The following is a 14,595-nucleotide window of genomic DNA, read 5'->3' on the forward strand; positions in this document are numbered from 1 at the left end:
GCTTTCTTATAGAAGATTCTCTTTTGAAGGTTGAAACTTTTTTAAGCAATTAACTTTTGATTGCTTCCAAGAGGAGGAAGAAGGAAGAAGAAAAAGAAACATTTTCTCTTTTTCTTGGAAGGAGGAAGAAGAAAAGGACTTCCTTGCGGCTAAAGAAGAGGAAGAGAAGGCTGAATTCAATAATCTCTAATGCATATTTAGCCCTCACACCCCCCTCCTCTTTATGTAAGCATCTCATGTCTAGCTTAAAGAAGGAAAAGGATTTGGAGAAATTCTTTCTTGATTCACCCCTTCCAATCCTTTACTTAAAAGAGGTTGGAGAGAACCAAGGAGAGGCAACATGGCCTCTCCTTGTGCCGTGTGGAAGGCCAAAAAAGGAAGGAGGGGTGGGGCGTGATGCAATCAAGAGGTTCTTGGCGTGATTCAAGGAGGGGTGGATGCCCCTCCTTTGTTTCACCCGAGGAAGAAAAGGAGGGGGAGTTCCTTCCTTTTATGCTTTAGATTTTCTAATTCAATTAGGAATCATATGGTTCCTCTTGATTAATTGAATCCTAATCTAATTAGGACCCAATATGTCCACCAATTTGATTCATGTAAATCCTAATCCAATTAGGATCCAAATTGGATTTATGAATTAAGTTCCTTATCAAATAAGAAGTTCTAATTAATTAGGACTTTCCATCCTTATCTAATAAGGTTAAGCCTAATTGATTTAGTCCAATTGAAATCCTCCTTCTTTAACTCACTAACTCTTAGTGGGTTAAACCAATTATCAATCAAATTGACAATCAAGATATATTGCAATTCTAAATCGCAATCCAACCGTCGGAATGATCAAAATCTCTTATATGTGTGACCCCATAGGTTCTATTCTGTCTGATAGTGAGATATATTGTGATCTCCATCATAATATTATTGAAACTCCTTTCAATTGGTTGAAATAATTTCAACTCTTTTCTTCAGAATTTACTGATCATCAAGTGAATGCCTTCGAGTCTCACAATCCACCAGTGATACCTAGCAGCATGTAGTGACAATCCAGTAAAACGGAATAGATGAACTTCTAGGTGCAGTTAGCGTATGATATAGTCCTTCTATCATGGATCCCGACAAGATGGAGGTCATGGATAACTCCTCAAACCCCATCATCTGTCATATGTCAAAATTTATTTGACTTAAGTTCGAGATTAGAAAACTCCTTTTCCAAAATGTCTTAGCCAAGGTTTTTCGAACTCAGACTCATAAATCACATAGGATCTCTCTTAGTCTATCAAGATCGATAGATCCCATCTAGATGCAATCCTAATTCGACAGTGAACCTACTGCAGCCAATCTGCACCACAAGGATCCTAATGGATAGGGCCCATGTTTATGTGCTCGTCAAACTACAGCGACCTCACTGTGAATAGCTATGGCATCGCAGGTCTAAGTACCAATCATACAACTGCAGCATCAAGTAAATCACTGACATCCAAGTGACTTCTTGCTTTGGTCACGCTCAGTACACTTATTCTCTAACAAGCACTTGCACAATCATTTCAGTGTCCCCACACTGTGGACTCAAGACTCGTCCATTAAAAAATATGATATGTGCACTAATCTCATCGAATCGATCACCGTCCTTCGTAATGATCCATCGATCAAGAGTAATTCAGAAATTAATCAACAATGGCACATGCTTTAAATTCTCAACTCTTGAGAATATATGTCATTATCTTATTAATTCTTTGGACAATTCATGGACGGATAATAACATGAATGAAAAAAATATCCAATTTTATTAATTAATAAAAAGATCAAGTACAAATTTATGTCTCAGAATATATACAATTTTTCTGCCAAATTAGCTTCTAGGGCATACTTCTAATAGATCCTGCAGCTAGAAGTGTCATTGGATATTTAAAGATGGTGTATATACATCAAAGAGAAAGGAATGAACTTAGATATATGAGCATGATAGATCATCAAACATCTCTTTCTAATTTTGATTGATGTGGTGATCATGTAATTTGGAATGTATAGTAGGTCAGTGGATTCCTTTGGGCCTTGATATGCATGTTAATGGTTCCTTTTGCCCTGTTGCTTCAGCAGCTCAACCGAAAAAAAAAAAAAAAGCTGGCTAGAGGCTGTTGTCTTCCAGCAATAAATCCACCTCATATTTATGAGGAGAAAGGGCTGTGGTATCTACCAACCACTTGCTCATGCAATTCCCCACAAGGAGCAGAGTAGGAGAAATCTGAGGTGACTAGATGATAGCTCGTCAATGCTACAGGGCCACCCTCAAGAGAAAGAAATCCATAGAAATCCTACCGATAGAAGGGTTGGACACAAGGGACAAACTGAAGGAGCAGCGAGGAGAACTAGCCGAAGAGTTGGCGCAGGTTCCCTTAAAGAAATATAAGCCTGACCAAACTGTTTGGATCAGCTCCAACTTGAGTGAAGAAAATCGAGGTAAAGTAATCAATTTCTCTATGCCAATGCGGATGACTTCACCTAGTCGGCCCAACAACATGCTGGGTTTAAGCTCCAAGGTGTTGGTTCACAGGCTCAATGTGGACCCAACTCATCGACTTGTGTAATAAAAGAAGAAAAACTTCATCGTAGAAAAACAACAAGTCATCGACCAAAAAGTTGACAAACTCTTGGAGAATAGTTTTGTTCACGAGGTGAACTATTCTGATTGGTCAGCCAATATTGTACTTGTGAATAAAACTAACAAAAAATGACAAGTTTGCATCGACTATACCGACCAGAATAAGACTTTTCCGAAAGACAGCTTTCCACTCCCCAAGATTGATCAGCTCATAGATGTGACCTTTGGACATCAATTACCAACCTCCATAGATGCAATCTCTAGGTACAACCAGATCCAAAAGACATCCGAAGACGAGTAGAAAACAACCTTTCTCACTGGCAGAGGCCTCTACTGCTACAAGGTAATGCCCTTTGGCTTAAAGAATACAAGGGCAACTTACCAACACCTCATCAATAAGATCTTCAAGGAGCAAATCGGCCGAAACATGGAGGTGTATATGGATAACATGTTCGTAAAAAGCTAAGTAATGGGGCAGCACATAGCCGACTTAGAGGAAACTTTTGCGACCCTCAAAAGGTTCCAAATAAAGCTCAATCGGACGAAGTACGCCTTCGGAGTTGCGTTAAGAAAATTTCTGGATTCCGTAGTGACACAGCGAGGCATTGAGGCAAATCCAAAGAAGATCTGAGCAGTGCAGGACATACAACTCCCAAAGACCGTCAAAGAAATTCGGCGCCTGGCTGGTCAGGTCGCCGCGCTGGCAAGATTTGTCTCCAAATCAGTGGAGTGCTGCCTTCCATTCTTCAAGATCCTAAAGCATCCAAAGAACTTTCAATGGATCAAAGAGTGTCAAAAGGCCTTCGACCAACTAAAGAAATACCTCAGCTCTATCGCCTTTCCTCACCAAGCCATAAGTTAGAGAAATGCTTTACTTATAATTAGTCGTTTCTCCTTCTGCTGTGAGTGTGATCTTGGTGCAGGAGGAAGAAGGATGCTAGAAACTGATCTACTACACAAGTAGTATCCTACAAGATGCCAAGACCAGATATTCTAAGTTGGAGAAGGTGGTTTATGCTCTCATCATCTCAGCTCGGAAGCTCCGCCCATATTTCTAGACCCATTCAGTCACAATCTTGACCGACCAGCCAGTGAGGCAAATTATAAGAAAGCCCAGAATTGCAGATTAGTTGGTGAAGTGGGCAGTGAAGCTCGAAGAATTCGACTTGGAGTACCAACCTAGGCCGTCCATCAAGGCAAAAGGGTTGGCATACTTTCTGGTGGCATGCACTATCCCTAATGAAGATCCCGCCGAGCTCTCCAAAATAAAGACCAGAGAGTGGTTATGGATCCTGCACGTAGACGAGTCATCAAACCTAGGGGGCAGTAGGGTTGGGCTCATACTTACCAGCCCAGATGGAGTAATCATAGAGTACGCTCTGCGATTCAAGTTTTCGACCTTAAATAAGAAGGCTAAATATGAAGTGCTCATCACCAGGCTCAAGCTTTCCAAGGAGCATGGGTCCAGCAGTTGAAGGTCTTCAAAGACTCACAATTGATCGTCGGCCAAGTTCGAAGAGAATTCGAAGCTCGGTGGCCATCGATGATCATATATCTACAGAAAGTAAACGACATCACTTTAGCCTTTCATAGCTTTGATATACATTAGATTTCTCATACGGAGAATGCAAGGGTCGACCTGCTGTCAAAACTAGCCACCTCGAAGATTGTCGACCCGACCAAAGCTACATCTCTCGAAGTCCTAGAGAAGCCGAGAATCGACGAGCCCGAGGTCATGATAAACACTATTGTCGAGCCGAGCTAGATTGATCCCCTCTTCGACTTCTTGAAGGACGAAAAATTGTCTACGAACTAGGGTGGAGCCTGCTGGATGAAGCAACAAGCCTCCCACAATGCTCTCCTTGATGACAAGTTATATTGGAGATCATTTTCATTGCCTCTCCTCAAATGCCTTTGTCTGACTGAGGTAGATTATGCACTTCAGAAAGTGCATGAGGACATCTGTGGAAATCACTTGGGGGGAATATCCTCGGCCTATAAGATCTTACGACAAAGATACTGTTGGCCCACCCTGCAAAAGGATACTGCCGACATCGTCAAGAGATGCAACCAATACCAATGCTAGGCAAGCATCCAATAATGACTAGCTGTGTCGCTGACACCGATTAGTGCCCTTTAGTTATTTGCACAGTGGAGAATCGACATCCTTGGACCTTTTTCAAAGGCAATCGGGCAGTGCCAGTTTTTCTTTGTGGCGGTGGACTACTTCACCAAATGGGCAAAAGTCGAGCTAGTGGCTTGGATTACCAAGGTGAAAGCTCAAAATTTTGTTTGGAAGGCCATAATTTCTATATTCGGACTCCCTCGAGTGATCATCACCGATAATGGGCGTCAGTTTGACAATGCCCAATTCACAGAATTTTACACTAAGCTCGGAATCGACCACCGGTTTACTTCGGTGGCACACCTCCAATCAAACAGAGAGGCCAAAGTAACCAACCGAACGATTTTGTAGGGACTAAAGGCAAGACTGGACTGAGTAAAGGGCATGTGAGTTGAAGAGCTCTACAGTGTTTTGTGGGCATATAGAACCACGTCTCGAGTCCCCACCAAAGAGACGCCCTTCAACCTTGCTTTTGGAATAAAGGCAGTAATCCCATTAGAGATTAGGCTTCCGTCACTTCGGGTGAAAAGCTTTGATGACCAAACAAATCTCGATCAGCTCCGAGCCAACCTTGATCTATTGGAAGAAACTAGAGAGAAAACTCAAATCCGCCTGGCAAAGTACCAGTGGAAAGCAGCTCGGTACTACAACTCAAAGGTCAAGAGTAAGATCTTCTGACTTAGCGACCTCGTCTTAAGAAAGATCGAAGTATTTTGACCAAGAGAGCCCGAAAAGCTAAACCCAAACTGGGAAGGCCCATACTGAGTAGCCGAATCAATGCGACCTAGAATATATAAGTTGGAGCACCTTGACGATGCTCTGATCCCATGAACTTAGAATTTCGACAATCTTCATATTTATCACCAATAAGGTTCGTTTGTATTTCAAGTTTATTTCTAATAAAAATTTTCTCGTTATGTCTCTATCTTTTAGATTGGACAAGTATAACAAGCATTTTGACTCAAGACACCCCACGAATGCCTGGGCTCCGAACTAAGGAGACAGCCCAAATCCGTCTAGGACATCCTCAAGCCGAGCTCATTTGAAGTTCTTCTAGACTCGAACTCTAGAGAGAACAACTAAGGAGACACCCCGAATCCATCTGGGACCTCCTCAAGCCAAGCTCACTCAAAATTCCTCCTAACATAAATTTCGAAGAGGTCAACTAAGGAGACACCCCAAGCCAACTTGGGACCTCCTCAAGCTAAGCTCACTTAAAATTCCTTCGGAGACGAACTCCAAAGAGGTCAACTAAGAAGACACCCAAGGCCGACCGGGAACCTCCTAAAGCCAAGCTCACCTAGAGTTTATCTAGAGACAAACTCAAGAAGGATCAACCGAGGAGCCCAAGATAGGCCAAAAACCCTTGCCAATCCTGTGGTTGGAATTGAATATAAGAAGATGCGTCAAAGGAAGGTTCAATGCTATAACCCAAACACAAGCAAAAAGTAGACAACATAAGCAAAATCTGAAGTTAGGTATTTTAGAAAATTCTTTATTTTCATTACTTTTAAATATATACATTGACCTCGACAAAGGTCGAGCAAAAATAGATGTACATCAACCTCAGTAAAAATCAAGCCAAAAATGAAGTACAAGCCCAGTCCAAAGCAAAAAAGGTAAAGAAGTGAAGGGCTTCATTCTTTGCCTTCACCCTCACCAACATCGCCGTCCTCGCCATCTTTGCCGCCTCCGCCGGCCTCGCTACCTTCGCCGTCCTCATCGCTTCTTTCACCGAAGTTAGGTTGAAGGTCGAAAAAGTCCATCTCCGGGAAGAGTTGCTGGTCCCGAGCTCAACATTCCTCAAAGCCCTTTACAAAAGCATCAGCCGCGTTCTCCTCATAGTCATCCTTATACTAGTCTAAGGAGAGATATTCCTCAATTGCCTTGGCGGCCCTCTACTTGGCTTGGATGACGAGCTCCTTGGCCTCTGCGACTTACCCCTTAGCTCAGATGACAAACTCTCAGACCTTGTTAGCCTTTTGTTCAGCCTAACCTAGCTTCGTAGAAAGCTCTGCGGCCTTTTGCTTGATAGCTTTGAAGGCCTCTCTGGCCGCAGACAGTTGAGATCTCATTGCATGATTGAACTGATTCATTTTTTATGAGCAAATATTAAACTCATTCTTTCTGCAGCTGCATAATTTATACTGTAGCCTTTGAGTGCGATCACTTCTAACTTACCGTCCATAAACCATTAAGGTCTTTATTGAGAGAGCTGCTGAGGTCTTTATGGGCCTCTCCTGTGGTTACCTGAGCTGAGGCTATAAAAAGGCTCTAAATCTTCGAACTTGAGCACAACATATCACACCTGGATGACATTGTTGGATCATTGGATGACATTGTTGGATGACATTGATAGTATAAAAAGGCTCTAAATCATCGATACATTCGTGGTAGTATACTTGGATGACATTGTTGTGTACAGCCGAACGTTGGATGAGCATGTGGCGCACCTGAGGCAAGTCTTCTCCACCTTACGGCAGCACCAGCTCTTTGTGAAAAGGGAGAACTATGTGTTTGCGCAGCGGAGGGTGCCGTTCCTCGGGCACATCATTGGGGATGGAAGGCTCATGATGGATCCCTCGAAAATTTCGGCCATAGCCGAGTGAGAGGTACCTACATGAGTTACACACTTACACTCTTTTCTTGGCTTGGCAAATTACTTTAGGAGGTTCATCACTGGATATTTAAAGTTATGTGCCCCACCGATGGATTTGTTAAAGAAGGATCGACCATGGTGGTGGTCAAACCAATGTCAGGAGGCGTTTGATCGTCTCAAGCAGGTGATCACGGTGGAGCCGGTCCTCGTGCTACCGGACTTTTCCATTTCTTTTGAAGTCCACACCGACGCATCAGATTTTGCCATTGGAGGGGTGCTCATGCAGGAAGGGCACCCAGTGGCCTACGAGAGTCGGAAGTTGAACGACACCGAGCGTAGGTATACGGTTCATGAAAAGGAGATGATAGCGATTGTGCACTGCCTTTGAACCTGGCACCATTACCTCGCTGGATCTAAGTTTCTGGTGCGCACGGATAACATGGCCACAAGCTACTTTCAAACCCAGCCAAAGCTCACCTCTAAGCAGTCGAGATGGCAGCAATTTCTCGCTGAATTTGATTTCGACATCGAGTACAAGCCGGGCCGAACTAATTCAGTCCCTGATGCCTTGAGTAGGAAGGTACAGTTGGCTACGGTTTCTTCCTTTTTCGGACCAGCAAGTAACCCAATAGAGAGGGTCAAGGCCGAGATGGAGAAGGATCCGTGGGCCACTTCCATGGGTAAACTCATCATGGACGGCAAGGCGCGCCGTTTCTGAACCGAAGGAGGGCATATTTTGACACGAGGGCGACGTGTCTATGTGCCTTCAGGCGGAGGGCTAAGGCGCGAGGTGCTGCGAGAACACCATGATTCTATGTGGGCGGGACCCAAGCTCTCATAGAACATAACTATTATTGGCCGAAGATGCGGGATGACATCGAGGAGTATGTTCTCACTTGTTTGCTATGCCAACAAGACAAGGTTGAACATCGAGGACCTGCGAGGTTGTTGGAACCATTACATATACCAGAGCATCCGTGGGAGAGTGTCTCCATGGACTTCATCATCGGGCTACCTCCAATGGATGAGAACAGTTCTATCATGGTAGTGGTGGATCATTTTTTGAAGTACGGGCCTTCATTCCAGCACCTACTACTTGCCATGCGGAGGACGTGGCACAGTTATTCTTCACATATGTGGTAAAATATTGGGGGATACCGCGGAGTATCGTTTCTGATCGCGATGCTCGCTTCACGGGGAGGTTTTGGACGGAGTTATTTCGGATCTCGAAACGGAGCTGAAGATGTCCACAGCCTTCCACCCTCAGTCAGGCGGCCAAACAGAGCGAACCAATGCATTATTGGAGATGTCTTTGAGGCACTATGTAAGTGTCAACCAGCGGGATTGGGTGCGACTCTTGGACCAAGCCCAATTCAGCTACAACTTACAGCGATCGGAGTCTACAAGTAAATCACTGTTTGTGGTAATTATAGGGTTGCAACCAGACACTCCGGGAAGTATCGCAGCGGACTACATGGGACGTAGTCTGACCGCCTACAGGTTCGTGAGGGATCTGAAGGAGGATATAGATTTGGTTCCGATCTCCTTGTTGAAGGCGACCAATTGGATGAAGAAGTGGGCTGACATAAAGCGGCGGGCAGCTGAGTTTCAGGCTGGTGATCTGGTATTGGTGAAGCTTTACCATCACATGAAATTGAAGTCGGGCTAATGTAACGGAATTTTATTAAGAAATTTTTGAAATTCCTTGCTTCCGCTGCGCCCCTAGATCGCTTCGAAACCCTACAGTGGTATCAGGCCAATCTTTATTGGTTCAATCAAATGACCATGCATGATGTAGGATTCATAATTGCTATAAGAGCGCAATATTATATGATTGTTATATGCTATGAGATAGCAATGTTATAGTATGTCTATAGAAATGCTATGTATGAATGTGTTACATTCATAGAATGTGCCAGAGACCAGAAAGCCCTCATAAAAATTATATTAAGTTGTAGTGAAAAATACTTTAAGCTTACCCATTCTGGATCAATTGATCAATTGGTGTCTAGGAAAGTGTTAAATGTGGTTACTTAATTAGGACCGTTGCGAAAGCACGGGGAGCCTCCCACCTACTTACCTGGCCAATTTGGTTAATTATCTTTTATAGATAGCTTAATGTTGAAAAACACTATTCCTAGCCTTTCTTCATGCGTCGATACTATTTTGTCAAGATCCATGCTAGTTTGTTGTGCTAACACAAGGCTTGCTCAGGGGACTGATATAATTTTGTCTTGGTGCATTAAGATGCTTATGGCATATTTTAATATGTTGTTTTGTTGTGCTAACACAAGGGCAGCATTATTCAAATATGACTTTATGGAAATGAAGGGTCTGACTTAACTAAAACATTATAGTTTCTTGTGCTAACATAAGGCTATAAGTGTTTTTAGAGGACAAGGTAATGTTGAGAATTGCATGAGATGCAATTGGAAAGAGTTTCCTACCTCTGAACTCATAAAGGTTTGTTGTACTAACACAGCCTTTTACGAGGAATTAGGATCTCAACCTTACTAAGAAAAATCAATTAGGGTTTTCTCGTTTATCATAGGAGAGGGCTATGATATTCGATAAAAATAGTGAAAGTAACAATTAGATAGAAGTTCTTATCTAATTGTATATATGTCATCATGATTGGTCTGCTTATGTTAGTTTTGTTCTTTGCTTATGTAGAATTAATTCTGAATTAATAGCTTCTTCACTATCATTGAGAGGCATCTTGAATGCCAACAAGTTGACCGGTCCGAACTATGTGGACTGGTTGAGGAATCTTAAGATTGCGCTCACTCAAGAAAAACTTTCTTACATCCTCGAAACTCCTGATCTTGGATCAATAGGAGATGATGCTACTGAAGATGAGGTTGCCACACACAAGATGTGGAAGAATGACAGTTTGACTGTCAAATGTATCATGCTGGCCTCCATGTCCAGTGAATTGCAAAGGCAGCATGATAGCATGGATACTCTCTCTATACTTCTCAATCTAAAGGAGCTATATGGAGCACAAAGTAGAACTGCTAGATATGAGATATCTAAGCAGTTATTCCGTGCAAGAATGAATGAAGGAATATCCGTACAAAACCATGTTCTTATGGTTATTAACTTGATCACTAGATTGAGTCAACTAGGTTTTGCTATGGATGGTGAGCTAAGTCAAGATTTGATCCTGTAATCACTTCCTGAATCCTTCTCTCAGTTTGTTGTGAATTTTCACATGAACAAACTGAATACCTCTTTGCCTGAGCTGTTGAATATGCTCAAGACAGCCGAGACCCATATCAAGAAAGATAAGGGTCCACTCCTTATAGATAAAAGAAGGTCAGGCAGTAAGAGTTCTAAGAAAACATTGAACCCTAAAAGTAGCAAGATGAAGAGGAAGAAAGAAAAGAAAATCTCCGGATCAAGTATCTATTTTCATTGCGGCAAGAAAGGCTACTAGAAAAGGAATTGCAAGAGTTTTCTTGCAACTGTAAAGCCTGATGCAAGAGTTGCATCAAAAGGTATGTTTATGTTGCATGCCAGTTTGTCATTAAGTTCTTCAAATTCAAATTCATGGATATTGGATACCGGCTGTGGTTCTCATATATGCAAGTCATTACATGGACTACAAAGAATTAGAAGTTTGAAGAAAGATGACTTCGAGCTTTATGGCGTCGGAGGAGAGTCCATCCAGGCTGAAGCTGTTTGAACCTACAGATTGGAGTTGCCGTCGGGCAAGCTCTTGAAAATGAAAAACTGTTATTATATGCCAAAAATTATTAGAAATGTAATTTCTATTTCTTTATTATTAAAGAAAGGATTTGAAATTAATGTAAAGAGCAATGGTTGCTCTATTTTATTTTCTAATGAATTTTATCGCAATGGCATTATGGAAAATTGTCTTCTAGCTCTGTCTCTTAATGACAATATCTATCATATTGATAAAAGCAGCAAAAGGAAAAGAGAAAATGTGAATAACACCCTCCTTTGGCATTACTGACTTAGTCACATAAGTGAATCAATCATTGGAAACTTGTGAATCTTGTCTTATGGAAAAATGACCAAGTCTCCATTCACTAGACATGGAGAAAGGGCATGTGAGTTATTAGGACTTGTGCATACAGATGTATGTGGTCTTATGACAACTCCAGCTAGAGGTGGATACTCTTACTTCATCACATTCACTAATAATTTATGAAGGTTCGGATATGTGTATCTTATGAAACAAATCCGAAGCCTTTGATAAGTTTAAAGAGTATCAAAGTATAGTTGAAAAACAAACTGGAAAGAGTATTAAAATTCTTCAATCAGATCGAGGAGGTGAATATCTTTTTAGTGAGTTTTTAAATCATCTTAAGGAAAAGGGTATTCTCTCTGAATGGACACCTTCGTATACGCCACAGTTAAATGGTGTAGCAGAAAGGAGGAATCATACTCTATTAAATATGGTATGGTCCATGATGTGCTTTACAGACCTTTCTATTTTCTTCTGGGATTTTGCCCTAGAGACTACTGCATATGTATTAAACATGGTTCCGTCTAAATCTGTATCTAGCACTCCATATGAGATATGGAGAGGTAAGAAGCCAAATCTTAAGTACCTTAAGATATGGGGCTGTCAAGCTTATGTCAAAAGAAATTTTAGACACAAGCTAAGTGCTAGATCAGATAAGTGTGTATTTGTAGGTTATCCTAAAGAGAGTATAGGATACCTCTTCTATCATCTTACTGATCGGTTCTTTCAATTTTGAAAATAAACCACGCAATAGCACGTATCCTGTAGGATAGTGATTACGGGTGTCGGTCCACAGGGATTGAAGAATAAGTTATTTTTCTTTTAAAAATAAATCAAGAAGAAGGATTTGCTAACTTGATTTAACTAAATTAAACTATGAGTGCGAATTGAAATTTATTAGAGTAGATAGATCTAGGATTTGGAATCCACCACATAGCATTGCATTAGGGACTGTGTTCTTAATTTTTATCTTTTGGAGAGGCATGCAAATTGGCTACAAGCCTTTTAAAATAAAAGCATAAAGAGTGTTAGAAAAATCCATCTTCGGTGTAGCATGAAGTGTCTACCTAAGTATGCTAATCTAGGATGCAGCACACTTCATCTTTCTAGGCATGAATCATCTTAGACTACTTTAGCAAACATGATTAGTAACTAGCATGCTCAAAGTTTAAATATCATAAAGGAATATTTCATTGAAAATAAGAATTTAAACAAGCTCCAAAATAATATAAAAAAATAAGAACTACAATGCCCTGATACATTGCTAGGGCTTCATCCAGCCCTAGACTAGACGTTTAGCCGCGCATGGCTTCCGGACAACCTCCCATCTGCAAATAAAAGCCTTCACCTCCCATCATTCCCAAAATATCACAAAACATTCTCTTTTCCCCTCCTTTCTCTTTTTTTTATTTCTTTTTCTCTCCCTCTCGGCTTTCTTCTTCTTTTCACCGAAACAGGGGGTCTCCCCTGTTTTTCTGTCGAAGCCCCCTCCTCTCCCTCGGCTCTCTTCTTCTACCTTTTATATAGATCTCTCCCTGGCAATGAATCTAAGGGGAACGGACGCATGATCCTTGGGCGAAATGCGCATCAACGGCTGGATCATGGGAGCTGGTTGCGGAAGAGTGGTCGGTGGAAGATGAATACGGACGGGAGAAGGGGTTGAATACATGTCCCGATTTGGATGCGTGATCCTTGGCTTGATGCGAGAGGCTGAATCACCGGCTGCTGGGATTTCCTTCACGGATGCCGGGATGCGCTGGGAGGAGCCAATCGGAGGATCGATGGGAATCCGGAAGAGGAAGAGGCGGAACGCCATTTCTGTGATTCGGCAGCTGGTGGCTGGTGTGGATCCGTGGATGGAATCATGCTTCATTGCTTTCCTTCTTTGGACCATTGGCTGCTGGGAGGTGAATCCGGAGGAGTTGCTCGCTGGTGTGCTCGTTGGATGCGGCTGGAACGGGCTAATGGCGCTGGTGCACTACGTGGATCACGGAGGAAGAAATGGATCACGAGTTCTCGGTGGAGGCCGGATCGCAGGAAGATGAGATTGGCTCCGGATGCGTCACGGGCAGAAGAAGGGCCGGAGGATCTGGTCGCAGGATCGTCGGGAGGTTGCCGTGGAAGGTGGACGGCCACGGGATCTGCGGGAGGGGAAGAAGATAAACAGTGAAATGCATTTTTAGTTTTTTTTTTTTTCTAACACTGTTCATATGAACAGTGTTTTCACGGAACACTGTTCATATGAACAGTGATTCCAGTAATTTTCGGAAAAAATTCTTTTCTTGCTCTATTTTGACATGAAAATGGGCATATGTGGATTTAAATTAAAGGTCTCCCCTGTTTTGCTTAGTTTGCAAACGTGATACGGAGATGGGAATTTATGAACCGTTAGATTGCTTGGGTGCATGCATGTCAGTTGGGCATTGGGCTCGAACCCAGTGTTATTGAACTGAAACGTGCTGGCTGATACGCTTGGAAGGCGAGGATATGTGAATTATTTACTTCTTATCATATTTTAAATTTATTTCAAAGATTGTTCTATTTTATGGTAAAATAAGTGGTTATCCGTTTAAGAACATTGAAAAGTGCTGGAAAAAGAATATTAAATTATAGATTAATCAGCACTTATCACACCCCCAAACCTACATTTTGCTAGTCCTCGAGCAAAAAAAAAAAAAAAAAAAAGCTCTAACTCACTTTCGTAGGCATCGCGATTGCATTTACCATATGCAACAAGGCTTTAAACCCCTAGGTTACCCTAGTGGACGAGTTATAGTCTCGTGAGGGTTTCTAGTGAAGATACCCACAAACTTCAAAATAAATCATTATTGTTATGAATTTTTTTTTTCTTTTTCTTTTTTTTTTCTCGTGAGGGTTTCTAGTGAAGATACCCACAAACTTCAATATTAAAATAAATCATTATTGTTATGAATTTTTTTTCCTTTTTCTTTTTTTTAAAAAAAATCTAATTTAACATACATAAATGATAAGAATTTCAAAGCACACACGGTTTTATTTACTAAGTCAGCCCAAATCCTAGGTCAAGATGCAATTCAAGTTGAAGTCATCAAGTTTCCGTTAGGGAAGTTGTAAGACTCATTTATACTGGAGTGCTCGGTGAAATCTGGACCGTTCACAAGCTAAGGGTTTGGATCTCCAAAATGTTGCTAATACCAGTAGTTTCCAAGGATTGGTCGAAAGAACCTGCTTACTGATTCAAAATCATCTTATCTGCAGGATTTCGAGAGTTGTGGATGTTTACTTTAGTACCTCACGGGTTTTAT

General features: G+C 41.8%; 1 protein-coding gene across 4 annotated transcripts in view; it reads left to right on the forward strand.

The window, feature by feature from the left end:
- LOC120108746 (uncharacterized) overlaps positions 1–14,595 on the forward strand; it is a 173,661-nt gene that overhangs the window by 74,879 nt on the left and 84,187 nt on the right. The gene's annotated exons all lie outside the window — the stretch shown is intronic.

This window comes from Phoenix dactylifera, chromosome 11 (genome assembly GCF_051530095.1).
Source record: "Phoenix dactylifera cultivar Ajwa chromosome 11, Ajwa_hap1_PhDact_Kaust_v1.1, whole genome shotgun sequence".
Taxonomy (NCBI): Eukaryota; Viridiplantae; Streptophyta; class Magnoliopsida; order Arecales; family Arecaceae; genus Phoenix; species Phoenix dactylifera.